Genomic DNA, 15,909 nt, shown 5'->3' with positions numbered 1-15,909 from the left:
GAAGCCAGGGCTTGGAACTATGGCCTTGACTCTGATTGTCTGGGGGCCTGAGGAGGGTCATACTTCCTCAGCATGAGTCCAGCTGAGTCTTGGCCAGGGGAGGCCTTTGGAATGTCTGCTGGAGGATGGGAGAATGTGAGTGTAAGTAATGTTAAAGAGCTCAGGTCATGGAAACAGACAGCCCTGGGTTTGAATTCTGCCTCTGCCACCTGTTAGCTGTGCGACATCAGACAATCATTTGACCTTTCAGAATCTCAGTTTCCTTATCTGTAAAATGGGGATAATACACCTCATATTGGGTTTTGGTGAGGATCACAGATATTCCATCCAGAGTGCTTGGTGCTTAGTGACCAGTTTGCTAATCCGAAAATCCCATGGACAGAGGAGCCTGGTAGGCTGCAGTCCATGGGGTCGCTAAGAGTCGGATACGACTGAGTGACTTCACTTTCGCTTTTCACTTTCATGCATTGGAGAAGGAAATGGCAACCCACTCCAGTGCTCTTGCCTGGAGAATCCCAGGGACGGGGGAGCCTGGTGGGCTGCCGTCTATGGAGTCACACAGAGTCAGACACGACTGAAGTGACTTAGCAGCAGCAGCAGCAGCAGCAGCTTTTATTAGTAGGGTCAGAATTAGGCTTTCTAGAATTTGAGAGTCAGGATAGAATTAGTGAAAGCTAGGACCAACAGCTGCCAGTCCATTCGAGGCCTGTCTGTGTTTGTCTGCTTCTTGGAATCACCCAGAGGACCCTGCTGGGGAGTCAGGGGGGCCATGAGCTTGGAGCTGGCACTTGGGTAATAGCAGGATGAATAGTGAAACAGATCTGAGTTCAAATCCTGTTTCTTCTACATACCTGCAGGGTGTCTTTGGGCAATCTTTGTTCCCTTTAAGCTTCAGTTGCCCCCTCTGTAAAATGGGGGCATTGTTACCTGCCCCAAAGGAGTTTGGTAAGAATTTAATAAGACTGTTATACTGGACACAAGTGGCCATCCAGTTGTCAGTTCCTTAGACCTCAATAAATGTTTTATTTCTTAAAATGATTTCCTCCCCAGTAAATCATTTTGCCTGTCCTATTATTTGATTCTGGAGAACTATGTGGGCTGCTTGTAGCTGGTTTTCTTCCGTCCATCCCTCCATCCACCAAATACATCCATCCCTCTTTAATGCCAGACCTGCACTGTGCGCTGAGCATCTGGATAAAGCAGTTCAGAGAGACGTGATTGCTCAGAGGACCGGGGACAAGCTACCCCAGCTGAGAAGTGAGATGCCTCGTTCAGATTTGCAGGCAAGATCAGGACTGGCCCGCGTGGGTGGGGTGTGGGGGGGACTGCATTATGTGCAAAGGCACAGAGGCCTGGTCCTGAGACGGTGAAGCCCTTGGAAAACCAGAGTAAGAGAGGGTACAAACGATGACTCGTTTCCAGGGTCCTTCCAGGGCTGGGCGCCTCGGTCTCCCGTAAACGGGGCGTGCGCGCCCTCTGCTGGCTTGCTGGCTGACTGCACCTTAGGCTTTGGAGACTCCCAGCCACTGGGTCTGGGAACCAAATGCCCATAAAAGGTGGACTGTCTCAACCGGGAAGGACCCTCGGGATCATCCACCCATGCCTCACCGGTAGAGTCAGGAGGCCCCGTGCGGGGCAAGGAGCTTGCGCAGAGCAGGAATTCGAGGCCCTAAGTCCGAGACGGGGCTCTGTCCATGCCTGGGGTGGGGGTGGGGGTGGGGGTGGGGGTGGGGGTGGGGGGTTGTGTTCCTCGCAGGGGAACTCCAGGTGCGGGGTGGGGAGGGTGATCGTGGAGCGCAGAGGAGGTTTTCAGATTCTCAGCCCTCACCCCATCTGGCTGGCTCCGTCGTGGGATTTCCGGTTTTGTCTTGGAGCAGCGTCATTGCAACCTGATAGCCACGAAACGGGGACTCAAGGTCTGTGTGTGTGTGTGTGTGTGTGTGTGTGAACGGCTGACGCTGGTTTCCATCAGCAGGTGCCCAGGGCTGGTGACGTCACCGGACAAGTGCTCTGATCTCCGTATTTGAACCGGTTTGCCCAGCCCCAAGTCCTCAGGACCTGCCACCAGCATCTTGCTCCTGGTTCTCCAGCTGGAGGGTGTGGCAGTAGACTGAAGGGACACGAAATCAGGAAAGATGCTTGCCTTTCGAGCCAGGGTCAGAGGCCGGGGTGGGTGCGGGAGCTAGGGTGGACTTTGTATTGGGTTAGACGCGGGGAGGGTAGGAGAGATGAGAGAGTGCGGGCTGCTGCCCAGGCTTCCAGCCTGAGTGATGAGCTGCACTCCTCAGTGAGAGGAGGCTGGGGGGACCTGCCCACAGCCACTGGGTGCCTGAAAGCTCATTACCTATGGAGAGCACAGCTTCCCCCTGACCATCTCTTGCCCCCTCCCCAGTCCTTTCTCTTGGCTGGGCTGCTGTGTATGTGTGAGCCTGCACAGGCGTGTGAGCGCGTGTTCTGTGTGTGTCCCTGCCCGCGGGCTGGAAGCTCGGTGTCACTGGGGACGGGAACCTTAAAGGCCTTGTTGCTCCAGGAAGAGGCCTGCCTGGCTGGGAGGTGACCCTTCAGGTCCTGTTCTGATCTCATCAAGGCCAGGGGTCTGAGCTTGCTCCCAGTAGGTGGTACCTGGAGACCTAGCCTGCCTTTAGAGCTCAGATGGGAATTCCAGACCTGCACCCATCTCCCCCCTGGGGTGGCCCCAGTCAAGTCTCTGTCTCTCTCAGAGCCTTAGTGTCATCGCTGACAAGCAGGACAATGAGCTGTAGCTCGCAGGTGTCTGGGGCGGATGGAATGAGGTTTTGCAGGCAGAAGTCCCAGCACGGTGCCTGGCACCTGGCATGCCCTGGATGAAGAGTGGAGGGTATTATTATTTTTAAACCACGAGCCCTATTGCTCAGTACTCAGGCTACCACCTACCTCTCTGACTTCATCTCTTTTTTCTTCCTCTTGTTCCAGCCACACTGGAAGCACCTGCGCCTGGAGAACACCAGCCCTGGTCCAGTCCGGAGCCTTCTGGCCAGTTGTTGCCTGGTTGGTTCCTGCTCAGACTTCAGGTCCCAGTTTGATGGCACCGTCCTGGGGCAGCCTGCCCTGCCGGCTCTGCCCAAGGCGCCCACTTTGCCTGTCCGGGCACTCTAATTCTCTGCTGTTTTCTTCCTAGCATCTACCACTGCCAGAGCCTGTGTGATTTGTTGATGGCTTATACCCTACCCCTGTTTGTCTGTTGTGTTCTCCACCTTGTCCCTCGTGTCTGCAACAGGGCCTGGCACATAGTAGGCCCTCAGTCGTCATCTGTGGACTCTGCAGAGGCCTCTGATGCATGAGGAAAGCTGGGGTTTGGGAGCCAGACAGTCCTGGCTTGAACTTGGAATCCCAAATCCTGGCTCCATCACTCCTGGACTGTCTGCGTCTCATGCCCCTCCTCTGGGCCTCAGTTTTCTCATCTGTCAGATGGGGCTAAGCAGAGTGATGTGACATCAGCTGCTTAGAGGAAGCAGTAAGACGGTGAGCATGCCTCATGCAGGCCAGGATTCATTGATAACAGTGACGAAGACTGCTACCTGTCAATCAATCGCTGCACTAAGAGCCTTACTTTAAAAACTTCATTTCTTCTTGACAATCACTCTGAGGAAGGGACGGTTAGCCCATTCAATAGATGAAGAAATTAAGGCTCAGGGCAGTAGTTCCATGCCCAGTGAAGCTTGTGTCTAAGGGCTGTAGATGCAGGAGCTTTGGGGGCATGGCCAGTTTCTCTGGTTAGCATCTCCGCAGTGTTCTGGGAGGACTGGGGATCTGGCCACCTGAGTCCTAATTTCAGCTCTGCCACTGACTTGCTGTGTGACCCTGGCTGGGTTTCTGCCCCCTTTAGAGCCCCATTTCCCCATGTGCCTCATGAAGGCACTGGACCAGGTCAGTGGGTGCAGCCTCCAGGGGCTGCAGGGCAGAGCAGGGGAGGTGGCTGGACCCAGGAAAGGCTGGGGGAGCTGGGCAGTGGCCACTCAGCTCTGGAGGGTACCTAACTGGCGGGAAAGCGGGCCTAGGATTGCCGGTGTTTATACTTTTCAAGAGAAGCAGAAAATTTGGATTTTGATGTGAAATCTGATTATTAAATGTTGGCAAAATTTGAAAAAGAAAGGAAAAAAGAAAGACACTGTGTGGGCCAAACAGAGGCCGTTTGTGGGTTGCATTTGGTCTCCTGAGCTGTCACTTTGTAATCCATGGGATACCCACTATCTAGAGGCCATTGCTTGCTCCTGGACCCTTGATAAAAATGACTCACACCACTGAGTGCTGACTAGATCCAGGGGCATATGTGATGTTGTTAACTCTTCTTCCTACTCCCCGTATCCCTACCATGTAACATTATCCCACTCATCACATCATCTCCATTTGATAGGTGGGAAGTTGAGGTCCAGAGAGGTTAAGTAACTTGTCTGGGTCACACAGCTAATACATGGCAGAGCTGGGGGACAAATCAGGGCTCTCTTGCTCCAAAGCTCACTGGTGTAACCACTGACCATCCTGCCACAGTGACCTCCCCTCACCCCTGGCTCTCTGTCCAGCCTCCTTCCCACCAGGGTCCCCCATCCTGGCCTCCTGGGGACTCACACACTCACTGTTGACCCCAAGGCAGGTTAGGTACAGTCTCAACCTGGAAGGAGGGTGAATTGGGTGGGAAGACTTTTCTTTCTCCCCAGGACCCTGGGCTCTCTTCTCTCCAGATCTCCTGGCGCCGTAGGTTGTGCTAGGGGCCCACCGGCTTGATGAGAAACCTACTGAAGCAACACTAAGGTCTCAGGCTCCTGCAGCAGCCCAGCCACAGGAGACGTCTCCTCCTGCGGGGAGGTCCTGGCAGGGAGCTGGCTGGTTCCTGGTGCCAATGGAGCCGCTGTTAACTCTTCGGGTCTCTCCAGCAAATCCTGCAGTGAATCCCCTGGAGCGCAGACTGCGTGTGCATGTGCTCAGGTGGGGTCTCTGTGTGCGAGGGTGAGTATGAACTCACTTCTGTGTCTGAACCCCGTGGGCTGCAGTGTCTACTGTGGGGTGCCTGTTGTCTGGGTGGATGGATTTTCCTGCAACCCAAGGACTCAGACCTTTAGGAGCTGCATGGGTGAAGGCAGGAAGCAGTGATTAAAGCAACCACCGCTGATTATTTACAGGTGCTTCAGGTAAATGATTTGGTTTTTTTAAGTGCCACATAACCTGATAAAGCTGGTGTGGTTGTCCCCGTTTTGTGGATGAAGATACTGAGGCTCTGAGCCAGGCAGTGAAATGGCCAGGCTGGTGGAGCTGAGGAACAGTGGAGTGGAAAGTGGATCCGGGTCTGCTGTCTACAAAGCCATCGCTCCACTCACCCCTGCAGGCTGCTTTGTTTGGATCAATGGTAACCCCACGTTGGGGCCGGCGCCTTGCTCCAGTGGGTTCTACCTGGGACACTCCCTTTGGACTTTCAAGTCCCCAGCCCACCTGGAGCTGAGTGCCCTCTGCATTCAGGCATTGCTGGCACATTGGAAGCTAACATGTCCTGAGCTGCCATCTTGTCCAGTACCCTTGGCGTACGGCTGGGTGCAGGGCTTTTTGTTGCTGGGACCTGCCTAGGGTCACACACTGATCCTGTCACTGTTTGGGGTTCAGACTCTGAGGACTGTTGGCCATTGGTGGAAGGAGCAGGCCTGGCCACTCTCAGGGGTGTGCTGGGTTTGGGGGCCCGTTCTCTGGGCTCATGGTCTCCATTCTCTGTGCTGTCTTGCTTTTCTCAGTGGCCAAGCCCGGAGTCCAGAGAGGGGACCCTTGACCTGACCTCAATTGCACCATCCTCGCCAGGCCTTGGTTCCCTTCAGCTCTAACTGTAACTAGAGTGCTTTGAGGGGACTTTAATCACAGCTGCTTATCTTAGAATTCCTGCTGCTACCCAAAGGCTTTGGAACCACAGAAGGGACGTGAGGTCAAGTCCTGGCTCTGGCACTTGTTTTCTGGGTCATCTTGGGTGAACTGCTTTGCCTCTCTGAGCCTCAGTTTCTTTACGTGTAAAGTAGGGATAATAATGGGACCTACTTCATGAGAGTGTTGTGAGGATTAACAGTAGTAATAGTTGTAATGACAGCCGCCAGACTTTAAGCGTTTACTATGAGCTGGGTGGGCTTCCCAGTGGTGCTGGTGGTAAAGAACCTGCCTGCTAATGCAGGAGATGTAAGAGATGTGGGTTCAATCCCTGGGTTGGGAGGATCTCCTGAAGGAGGTTGTGGCAACACACTCTAGTATTCTTACCTAGAGAATCCCATGGACAGAGGAGCCTGGCAGGTTACAGTCCATGGGGTCGCAAAGAGTCGGACACGACTGAAGCGACTTAGCATGCACACACCATGAGTTGGAAGCTGTTATCCCATTTAATCCGCCCAGCAGCATTGTGAGGCAGCTACTGCTGTTATTTCCATTTTAGAGAGGGGGAAACTGAGGCACAGAGGGGTTAAATGGTTTTCTCATGCTCTTCCGCTGGTTAAGTGGTAGTGCCTGGACTCCAGCCCAGGTCTTTCTGACTCCAAAGCCCAGAGCGCTTAACCCAGGACGGTTATTCAAGATATCTAACAATTGGCCTGGCCTGGCCTGGGCCCCGAGCCATCAGAATAGATGCCTGCCATAAATAAACAAGCTGTCTGTCCTCCCAGCACCGTCTTATCCATTACACACTCAACTGTGTTAAATGGGATTAATCCAGGAAATGAGATTACAGATGTCAAGCAGCTTGGAGAACCATGAAGCAGCCCATGTGCTTCTATGTCTCCTTCCGCCGAGGGGAAGAGAAAGCCCAGGGAATCAGGAGAGCTGTGCTTAGCTCCACGCTCTGCCATGAACTTGCCGAACGACCTTTGGTGGGTATGGGAAGCCAGTTTCCAGAGTCATGGATTAACAAGGTCTAAACCTGCCGAGGAGATGACACCCAGTTGGTATCGCTCAAGCCCATCCAGGAGGTATTTGCAAAGAGTTGTCAAAGCAGACCCCGGAGGTCTCCAGCTTAGCCACAGTTTGGTAAATCACTCAATCAAGGGACTATGCATTTGGGTTTTTAAGAAACAACTTAAAATACATTGTGCATGTTTCATGAATACAACTTATTGAAAACCTACACCCCAGAGAGCTTGAATAGGCGCATATACTGGCGAGGGCACCACCACGATCAATACTGTTGACATCCCCATCAAACCTCGGAAGGTTTTCCCCTTCCCCTTAGCCACCCCTTCACGCCCACTCTCAGGCCAGACCCAATCTGTCTTCTGTTACTATAGATCACTTGACCTTTTCTAGATGTTTACCTCAAGGAAATCACAGAGTTTGTAGACTTTTGTGTCCCGTTTCCTTCGGTCAGCATCATCTTTTTGAGATCCATTCTTAGGGCTCTGCGTTCCTTTTATTTCTGAGCGCTATTCTATCCTATGCATACGGCAGTTTGTTTTTCCGTTCACTTTAAATGGACAATGGGTTGTTTCTATTGATAGTTTTGGACTATTACAAATAAGGCTTCTAGGAAGATTTATATACAAGGCTTGTGGCTATGTGTTTCTTTTCTCCTAGGTAAATGCCTAACAATGGAAGGTCTGGGGTGCTTGGAAGGGTGGACTGTTTTCCCAAATGGTTGTACTGTTTTACATTCACGCCAGCAGTGGACGAGAGTTCCTGTGGCTCTACATCCTCGCTAACACTTGGCATGGTTGGTCTTTTAATTGGAGCCATTCTAATTGGTGTTTGGGTGGGGGGCTGTCCAGTGTGGCTCCTGCTGCAGTCCTGGAGAATGGATGGTTTCTGATGGCTTGTGATGGGCAGGAAAGAGCGGACTTCAACGTTGAAGAGGGTGGCTGATCACTGGGCCATCAGGGGGAGTGGGTGCTGGCTGGTTTCCTCAGGCACCAATTCTTTGGCTTTCTGGGTGTTAGCCAGGCTCAAAGGTGGCCCCCACTGATTAGTCCTCCTGGGGTTCACACTCTTGTATAGTCCCTCTCCCACAGCCTCGTGCCAGGGTTGGTCTGTGTGACCAGTAAGATGTGGAAGAACTGATGGGGTCACTTCTGATGTTAGGTTAGAAAAGACCCTACAGCTTCAGTCCTGGTCATTCTCTCTCTCTCTCTTAGATCATTTGCTCTTGCGAAGGCCAGCTGTGCCGCTGTGAACAGCCTGACGGAGAGGGTAGTGTGAGGAGGGACTGTAGCCTCCAGCCAATAGCCAGCCAGAAACTGAAGCCTTCCGTCAACAACCATGTGGGTGAGCTTGCAAGTGGGTCCTCCAGTCCCATCAAACCCACAGAAGATGCGGCGTCAAACCTCACGTGAGACCCTGAGCCACCCACCTAAATGGGTCCTCCAGTCCCATCAAACCTGCAGAAGATGCAGCGTCAAACCTCACACGAGATCCTGAGCCACCACCTAAGCTGCCTTGCAACTCTTGCCTCTCAGGAACAGCGTGAGATCAGTGCTGCTTTAAATCACTAAATGTTTAAAGGGGATCTTTTGTTATGCATCAATAGATAGCTGACACATCCTGGATTATGTCCTCTTATTTGAGATAACAACTGTTTCCCCTGCCTTACCCCATCTAAACAATCAAGATCGAAGCCTGGTGTCAGGTGGGTAGACCACCTGGTCTAGCACAGCTGGTTGGACCAGGCTGAGACCTTCTTTTACCAACAAAGGTCCGCATAGTGAAAGTTATGGTTTTTCCAGTAGTCATGTACGGATGTGAGAGTTGGACTATAAAGAAAGCTGAGCCCCGAAGAACTGATGGTTTTGAACTATGGTGTTGGAGAAGACTCGTGAGCGTCTTGGACAGCAAGGAGATCCAACCAGTCCATCCTAAAGGAAATCAGTCCTGAATATTCATTGGAAGGACTGATACTGAAGCTGAACCTCCAATATTTTGGCCACCTGACGCAAAGAACTGACTCATTGGAAAAGACCCTGATTCTGGGAAAGATTTAAGGCGGGAGGAGAAGGGGATGACAGAGGATAAGATGACAGGTTGGATGGCATCACTAACTCGATGGACATGAGTTTGAGCAAGCTCCAAGAGATGGTGATGGACAGGGAAGCCTGGCATGCTGCAGTCCATGGGATCACAAAGAGACACAATTGAGCGACTGAACTGAGATCGTCTAGGTATTCTTTTTTCTCTTCTCTTTTTTCCTTTTCACCTCCTTCCCTCCTTTTCTGCTTTTCTTTCGACAGGAGGAGAAGATTGAATCAAATAACATGATGGAATAGAGTACTAGGTAAACTCTGGGGGGAGCAGGACCATCAAGATGATCTGTGGAAAGAGGAAATTGAAGTGAGAGAGAAACAGGGATGAGGGACCCGGTTGTGGAGATATGTGCTGCCTGAGGGCCTGGCAGGGTTGGTACATCCAGTTGTACTGCTGGCGACTGAATTCTGGGAAACTCCTCTGATGCTTAAAATAACCCTCCTTTTGACTTGAGTTTCTTTAAACTTCTGCTTTTCCCAATCAAGTCATTTGAAGTCAGTAATCATCGTAGGCAACATTTTCTTTGAACAGACACAAAATGTTCCACTGAGTGGACGTGCCTGAAGTTTGCACAACCCTTCTCCTCTGCTTGGACGTTTAGATTATTTCCCATTTCTCTGTGTCATAAACAATGCCATGATGAACATCTCCAGCCCTTGAAGCTTTGTTTCACATCTCCAGCAATATCTTCAAGAGAGCTTCCCAGAAGGGACGAGTGAGCCGAAGCATTCTATCAGACGGCTTTCCAGAAAACTGACACTGATGCTTTCACCGGTTGTAGAAGAAGTCACTCATCTCACCGGCCCTCACCAGCCTCAGGCTTCTCTCGCCGGAGGCTGCCTTGTCCTGGCACTTACTGGGTCTAGGTGGATCTGGCTCAGCGCACCGTGCTGGGGGCAGAGCCCAGATGTTGTAGCAGCCACATCGTGCCAGCGCCTCTAGCGTCTAAACAAGTCAGGAGAGATCCACATAGTGTTCTTTTATTTAAAATGAACTGGATTCTAAACACCGCGTAAAAGTACATTAATAATGGTGTTGGTGTATCATTCATCTTGAACAAGTGACAGATATTTCCCCCAGCAAAATGCCAAAGTGGGAAAGTGGGTTAGGGAGTTAGATTGATGAGTTTCTGTCAAGGGGCTCATTACCTCTTGCCCAGACAATCTCCCGACTGGCCCCCCTGCCTCCAGCTCCCGCACCTCCCACCCTGGCCCCATCTGCTCCCTCCCATGCTGATGTCTAGTTAATCTTGCTCATGGGATTCGTGGCAGTGGGATGGCGGGAGGCCTGGAGTCAGGTGGCCAGGGTTCTGACCTTGGTTCGGTCACTGAGTTCCTGGGGATGGTGGCCACCTGCTTCTGTTCACCCCCTTTCTCAGGTCAACACTCTGATTTTTCTTTAGGGTCCTGGTCCTTCCTCAGTCCTGGGGTGTCATGTGGGGCTGACACGGCTCTGCCCACCTGATATCCACTCCAACAAGAGGCATATTATACCTAGGCTTGGTCATCGAGAGTTCTGCAGACCCTTGGCTCAGTAATTGGTCCAAGGGATGGGCAGCATGTGTCCCAAGCTGAGCCAGCCATTGTTTATGGCCTGGATCCAACTGTACCTGAAGTTCATGCTTCAGCATCCTAGTTATGTGAGTCAGGTCCCCTCTTCCTTCTCTGTTTCTTCTTTTTCCTCTTCTTTTAAAAGAAGTCCATCTGAATTGCATGCTTGTTCCTTATAAATGGGCTTCCCTTGTGGCTCAGCTGGTAAAGAATCTGCCTGCAATGTGGGAGACCTGGGTTCGATCCCTGGGTTGGGAAGATCCCCTGGAGAAAGGAACGGCTACCCACTCCAGTATTCTGGCCTGGAGAATTCCATGGACTGTATAGTCCATTGGGTCACAAAGAGTCAGACACAACTGAGTGACTTTCACTTTCACTTCACTTTCCTTGTAAACGAAAGCGATGTGGCTGATGTGCAGTATGACGTTGAATAAATCCTTTTTGATAGGCTCAGCTGCCCCACCTTGAAAAATGTAAGAGTTGGATTCTCAGGAAGAGATTCCACCAGCCGGGCAGGTTCAAGTCCCCCATCTGGGTTGGGGGGACCCACATACCAGGAGGGTCACAGATGGACAGCCTGACTCATATGGAGATGGTCACTGTGCAGCCTCAGGTGAAACCTTAGTTGGGTGTGAGACCTGCCGAGGGCTGCCCGGGGGTGAAGGAGCGTGGGGCGGGAGCAGGCCCCCTGGGGGAGACCACTGGGGTTCCCTAGTGTGGAGCTTTGTGACCTGCAGTGACATGTCCTTCCCTTGCTCTGCGTCTCTCAGTGGCTCCCAAGTACCTTCAGGGTGAAGTCCCCTCCCCTTAGGTGGGCAGGAGGCCAGGCTCCACATAGGGCTTAATACATGCTGAATGAATGAATGAACAAAACTCTTTGTGACCAGGTTCTCGCCCAACTCCCCAGCCCCAGCCTCAGACCCTCCAGCCTCTACCCTGCACACTCCACTCCCCACCTCCTTGAACACGCTGTGTTCTCTTACACCTCAGTCTCCTCCAGGTCGTTCCTCTGCCCGCATCTCTTCCGGAATCTCCCTCCCACCCCCGAAAAACTTTCACTCTTCCTTCCGTACACGGCTCATTCGCTGACCCAGTGAGTGTTTCTGAAGCCCCTACTCTGTGCTGGGCACTCTTCTGGGTGGCTGGCATTGACCCAAACTGGTGAAGCGCCTGTGAACGTGGAGCCTGCTTATTGCGGGGGGCTCAGCAGACACTGGAGACGGAAATGGCAACCCACTCCAGTATTCTTGCCTGGAGAATTCCTTGCACAGAGCAGCCTGGAGAGCTACAGTCCATGGGGTCGCAAAGAGTTGGACATGACTTAGTGTCTAAACCACCACAGCAGATGCAGAGGAGGCGTGAGTGATACAGGCTATGGAGCAGGGGCTGGAGACAGGGGTGCGGATGGGGGCACGGTTGTTGTTATGAACAGAGGGGAGCCAGGGGAGATTTCTTCAAGCTGAGACACGTAGGAGGGATCGACTGATCTGTGAGAAGGGTGGCCCAGGAGGAGGGAAGAGCAAATGCAGAGGCCCTGCGTGCAAAGTGAGCTTGGAATGTTCAAGGAGACCCCTGTGCAGGTGGAGTGGGCAGTGGCAGGGGCAGAGGTCAGAGGGGAACAGTGGAGGGCTGGGAGGACAGCTGGGCAGGGCCACCTAGGCCCTCACTGGCTTTAATCCTGACTGAGAGGGGAGCCATGGTAGGGTTTGAAGGGGCTGGGGCAGAGTGGGGAGACTGGTTGGGAGGGTCTGGCAAAAATCCAGGGTGATGGCCTTGGGAGCGGCAGAAGTGATCTGCATCTGTTTTGAGGGCAGGAGGGGCAAGAGCCTTCCTGTCTCGTGAGAGGGTGAGCGAAGGGGTGCTTATTCAGGAGCTGGGAAGCGGTGCTCAGCAAGCTGGGGGCAGGGTGGCTCTGGGTGGGGGTTAGGCACGCTGACTATGAACCACCACCAGGGCTCCTGGAAATGAGGGTGGACAGCGGGAACCCAAGGTCTGGGCACAGGTTGAGGCTGGAGGTGTGAGTTGGGTGTCATCAGCAGAAAGGAGGTGCTTAGAAGCAGAGGCTGTGTGGGACTTCCCTGGGGGTCCAGTGGCTAAGAGTCCATGCTGCCAATGCAGGGGCCTGGGTTCAAACCTGGTCAGGGAACTAGATCCCTCACGCCTCAACTAAGCATTCACATGCTGCAATTAAGACCTGGCGAAGCCAAATAGATACATATTTTTTAAAAAAAGCAAAAACAAAAAACAGAGACTGTGTGATGGAGTAAAGGCGAAGGAGACCACCTCCCATGTTTGCTGCTGCTGCTGCTGCTGCTAAGTCGCTTCAGTCGTGTCCGACTCTGTGCGACCCCATAGACAGCAGCCCACCAGGCTCCCCCGTCCCTGGGATCCTCCAGGCAAGAACACTGGAGTGGGTTGCCATTTCCTTCTACAATGCATGAAAGTGAAGAGTAAAAGTGAAGTCATTCAGTCGTGTCCGACTCTTAGCGACCCCATGGACTGCAGCCTACCAGGCTCCTGCGTCCATGGGATTTTCCAGGCAAGAGTACTGGAGCGAGGTGCCATTGCCTTCTCCGTTTGCAGGAGCCCATAAAGCAGGAGGAAGACTGGCAGAGGTGCCCGGGAAATAAGAACAGACAGCATGTTGTCCAGGCTGTGTGCAGGCTGCTGGCGGGTCACTTAATCAGGAGGCTGAGACTTGGCCACCGGGCCTAAGGTCGTTGGTGACCTTGGCAAGCGTGGTGGGGACCCACTGGCTCCAGAGGGAAAGGACGGAGGGCTGGAGATGGGGCCAGAGAAAGGTTGGCGGCCAGTGGTCAGGGGTCCAGGAATGTATCTTTGACCAAAGCCTTAGTGGAAAGTGAGGATGAGGGATGGGGAGCTGGTGAAGGGAAGTGCCACAGGCAGAGGGAGAGGCTGGGACCAGGTCGGAGTGGGGGGACGGTTGGGGGGGTTTGGAGGGGTGGGGAGGGGCCAGTGGGTTTGGAGAAGAGGAGGAGGTTAGTGGTGGGGGAGGCAGCAGCGGGCAGAGCTTCGTGCGGCTGGGGAGCAGCTGGCATTGAGTCTGGAGGAGAAGCTACAAGAGGACTTTGAATGCTTTATTTATTTATTTTAAAGAGCAGGGCCCTCTGGCTCCCAAATGGGGAACTTTGGGAGGCTTTGATTCCCAGCAGCCCCCCGCTGAGCCCCTTCCTGCCGCCCCCTTATCGAGGGCCCTCCCCGCCCCCCCGCCGGTGGGTCTTGGCCTCTGCGCCCTCTGCCTGTGATGTGGGGCAGGCGGCTGGCGTGGGCCCTCCTCGGCCACCCGGGCCGCGGAAGTTGGGAGACAGCGAGCGGGTCCTGAGCAGAGCCGGGCCTCTCTGGCCGCGTGTGAGGGCCCTTTGTGCCAGGTCGGCGCTGCAGTTTGATCAGGCCCCTAGTGGGGCCAGATCTGGCCTCTGATCCCCGCTGCACAAAGGGCCTCATTGAGAGGCAGGAAGTGAGGAGCTGGGCTTTATCTGCCCGGGGATTCGTGGGACCAGCGAGGGGCCAAAGAGCGAGGAGCCTGGGGCTCTGGCAGACCTTTCCCTGACATGTTATCCAGACTGTGATTTGTTGGAAGGTGCTTTCTCCCTCCCCCTGAGCCAGCCTCAACTCCAACACCAGCCTCACCCCCTCCAAGGGACCTGTCTGGGGCAGGGGATGAGGCGGGGTCTCACCACCCAAGTGAGTGACTGACGCGGGACTCAAAGCAGGATGACTGTCCCTCCATGCCAGACACAACCCTTTCCCTCCAAGCACCTTCCGGGTATCAATTCAATTCATCCTCACTGTGACTCTATGAAGGCCAAACTGGTATTAGCCCCATTTTACAGATGAGCAAATGGAGGCACAACAGAATTAAGGAATGGGCCTAAGTTCACCTGTAAGGGATGGGCCTGGGGTTAGGTCCTAGGCAGTGTCTGACCTCTTGGGCTCATGCAAGATTGTGACTCTCAACCCCTGAATTTTATAGAAGGCCTGGGGGTGGGGGTGGGGTTTTTCAGGATACAGAGCCAGTTAGGGAAGGCCGGGACCAGAGCCCAGGGCTGTGATGGGAGTGCTGAGGCCTGGGTTTGAATTCCAGCTATTTGATGTTACCTGTGGGACCTCAGGCAAGTCCCTTACCTTTTCTGAAGCTTTTTTCCTCATCTGGGGGACAATAACCTCCTTTCTCAGGATTTCTGTGCTGACAGGGTGAGGGCTGTGTGTGCTCAGCAGTATCTGGTGAGAGGCATGGCCTCCCCGTGGTGTGAGTTCCTTTCCTTCCCCTTCCCTGCTCCCAGGTGCCAGTGCTGACCTCAGCTTAGAAGGTGACAAGTTCCATGGCACTCACACCTCACTGCTGCTGCTGCTGCTGCTAAGTCGCTTCAGTCATGTCCGACTCTGTGCGACCCCTGAGACAGCAGCCCACCAGGCCTCCCCGTCCCTGGGATTCTCCAGACAAGAACACTGTAGTGGGTTGCCATTTCCTTCTCCAATGGATGAAAGTGAAAAGTGAAAGTGAAGTCGCTCAGTCATGTCTGACTCTAGTGACCCCATGGACTGCAGCCTACCAGGCTCCTCCATCCATGGGATTTTCCAGGCAAGAGTACTGGAGTGGGGTGCCATTGCACACCTCACTAGTGGCCTCTAAAGCCATGACTTTTCAGCAGGGTGCTGGCCCAGATTACCAGGGAGCTGTACAAAGACCCACGCCCTGAATCCTACCTTGAACCAAGCTCCTTCAAGCCTTTAGATCCAAAGAAGTGAATCCCTAATAGTGGAATGCCTGACTCTGATGAGTGATATCGGTGAGACTTAGAAGCCTGGTGTGTGTGTGTGTGTGTGTGTGTGTGTGTGTGTGTGTGTGTGTGTATGTGTGTGTGTGTGTAGCGGGGAGTTCCTTCCCATATCCTCAGTGTGTTCAGCCAGCCCCGACTCTCTGTTATCCAAGGTCTGGGCAGTGATGGGGGGGGGCCCTTGAATAGCAAGACAGTTTGTTTTCTGGGCTTCATTTCTTCATCTGTAAAATGTAACTTCCTTGTCCAGGCTGCGGGTCCCCCTGCTGGAAAATGGGAATGAACTCATTGTATCTAAGCTGTAGAGTTGTTCTGAGAATTACACAAACTTGTGCACCAAGGTGCCTCCACTACAACTGTCTGTTTCTGATGGTTTCCTTGGGACAGGTTCCTAGAAGGATGAGGCCTTGTTCCACAGGGAGGAGGTATAGTTTTCAGTAGCAATTTGAGGAGGGAAGTGGGGTCAGGATGCAAAGGAGGGGAGAAAGGCCCTGCAGAGACCCAGGGGGCTCCCTGACACCTCCCTAGTCCTGCTGCCTCCAGAGAGGGCCCCGGGG

General features: G+C 53.3%; 2 long non-coding RNA genes across 2 annotated transcripts; both read left to right on the top strand.

Annotated features, from left to right (window-relative positions):
* The first annotated feature begins 1,534 nt into the window (after positions 1–1,534).
* LOC147377560 (uncharacterized) lies at positions 1,535–4,142 on the top strand. Its single transcript, XR_015150643.1, has 3 exons — positions 1,535–1,610; positions 1,973–2,156; positions 2,953–4,142. It is a non-coding gene; the product is annotated as an uncharacterized LOC147377560 (long non-coding RNA).
* Positions 4,143–6,148: 2,006 nt separating this feature from the next.
* LOC147377559 (uncharacterized) lies at positions 6,149–10,030 on the top strand. Its single transcript, XR_015150640.1, has 3 exons — positions 6,149–7,023; positions 7,567–7,702; positions 8,121–10,030. It is a non-coding gene; the product is annotated as an uncharacterized LOC147377559 (long non-coding RNA).
* The last annotated feature ends 5,879 nt before the right edge of the window (positions 10,031–15,909 follow it).

The sequence above is a fragment of the Bos grunniens genome, chromosome 2, assembly GCF_055505025.1.
Source record: "Bos grunniens cultivar Pamir isolate PY7600 chromosome 2, Bosgru_T2T1.0, whole genome shotgun sequence".
NCBI lineage: Eukaryota > Metazoa > Chordata > Mammalia > Artiodactyla > Bovidae > Bos > Bos grunniens.
The sequence above is the reverse complement of the archived record's forward strand: the minus strand, read 5'-3'. Positions and strand labels throughout refer to the sequence as shown.